Here is a 2023-nt window from a genome sequence, read left to right as displayed (position 1 = left end):
GACGGGGACGAAGGGCTTTGTCAACTTAGTCAATATGCACGATTCTAGCTCGACTGACCGTACGATGTCCATCCAACGGCTGTAGTGCTTCTTCAACCTCTGGTCTTCTTGCTCCAGCCGCCCAAAGCAGTGCCGGTCGTGCCGCCTGCTCCTGCCTCCCATGGTCGGCTGTGCTGCCGCGGAGGCCTCACCGCCCCCATACAACTCCCACCGCTAGCCAGGCCATCCCTCCACTCCACTCACCCACACCCCCTGTTATTCTGCGGCGACGGCAGCGCAGCCGAACCAGTGAACCCTCGTACTCCTCTCCGCGTGGGCATCCACTGCCATGTCTTCCCCGGCTCCATCGTCCACCGCCGTGGTGCTCTCGGCGCGGCGTGGTCAATGTGGTCAACGATCGAATTCCATCGGAAGAATACTATATGTGGAGAGGCTGACAGTTGGGTCCACGGCAGCCGCAAGGAAGTGCCTCCTTATTACGCGGAAAATAATTATTCCTCCACCTGACAGCAGGGATCCATCGGACGGGCCACCAGTATTTTGCGAAAAAAATGTTTGCCCCTGACTGCTGGGACCCACCCGACAGGCCACCGTATTTCGCGAAAAAAACGTTCCCCCTACTGTCAGCTCGGACCCACCCAAAGTGCCTCCTTATTACGCACAAAAAAATGAATACCCCCCAGCTAGTTGGGACCCACCTTGGTGGGAGGCTAACTTGTGGGCCTACTAAGTTGACGGGGACGGAGGGCTTTATCAACTTAGTCAATATAAACGATTCTAGCTCCAGTGACCGTACGATGTCCATCCAACGGCCGTAGTGCTTCTTCAACCTCTGGTCTTCTTGCTCCAGCCGCCCAAAGCAGCGCCGGTCGTGCCGCATGCTCCTGCCTCCCGTGGTCGGATGTGCTGCCACGGAGGCCTCACCGCCCCCTACTATTCCCACCGCTGGCTAGGCCCTGCGGCGACGACAACCTCACACCGCAGCCGAACCAGTGAACCCTCGTACTCCTCTCGGCGCGGGCTTCCACTGCCCCGTCTTCCCCGGCTCCCCGTCGTCCCCTTCCTAGGCCTCGCCGTCGTCCACCGCCCTGGTGCTCTCGACGCGGTGTGGTCAACATGGTCAAGGAACGATTTCCATTGGACGTGGACTGTATGTGGAGAGGCTTACAGCTGGGTCCACGGCCACAGCAAGGAAGTGCGTCCTTATTACGTGGAAAATAATTATTCCTCCACCTGACAGCGGGGACCCACCGGATGGGCCACCATATTTCGCAAAAAAAACGTTTCCCCCCTGACTGCTGGGACCCACCAGCTACACCTTCGCACTCAAGGAAGTGCATCGGGGCAAAAAAACGATTCGCCCCTCTGACTGCTGGGACCCACCAGCTACATTTTTGCACGCAAGGAAGTGCCTGACAATCGGGACCCACCTGGTCGAAGCGTACGTAGCGTTGTCATTCTGGTTGCAAACGTGTACGTACATACTGGTCGTTGTACAGGCGCGCACGTGTCGTAGTAGAGGCGCGCACGTAGCATGTACACGTACGTATAGCGGCCAGGGTGCAAGAAAGAAAATACAGCCACGTATGTGTACATACGGGCGGGGTCTCAAACGCCTAGTCGCGCATACGTACGGCGAGGGCTCGTGTTCATGGGGAGGCAACAAAATGCGTCGTGTTCATGGGGAGGCAACGGAATGCGTCGTGTTCATCGGGAGGCAACGGAATGCGTCGTGTTCATGGGGATGCAACAGAATGCGTCGTGTTCATCGGGAGGCAACGGAACGCATGGGAGCCAACCGTCTTGGACGGAATGAGCAATGGAAACGAGGCCTGGCGTACCGCACAACGGAGGAAACAAACCTCCTACGGTCGAAACGGGGTCCTGTTGATCGGGAGGGGTGTGGCGTACCGCAAAACGGACGAAACGGACCTCCTACGATCGAAACGGGGGTCCTGTTCATCGGGAGGGGTGTGGCGTACCGCAAAACGGACGAAATGGACTTGTGTTGGAGCGCTACGGT

Source organism: Triticum dicoccoides, chromosome 2B (assembly GCF_002162155.2).
Source record: "Triticum dicoccoides isolate Atlit2015 ecotype Zavitan chromosome 2B, WEW_v2.0, whole genome shotgun sequence".
NCBI classification, from domain to species: domain Eukaryota; kingdom Viridiplantae; phylum Streptophyta; class Magnoliopsida; order Poales; family Poaceae; genus Triticum; species Triticum dicoccoides.
The sequence above is the reverse complement of the archived record's forward strand: the minus strand, read 5'-3'. Positions refer to the sequence as shown.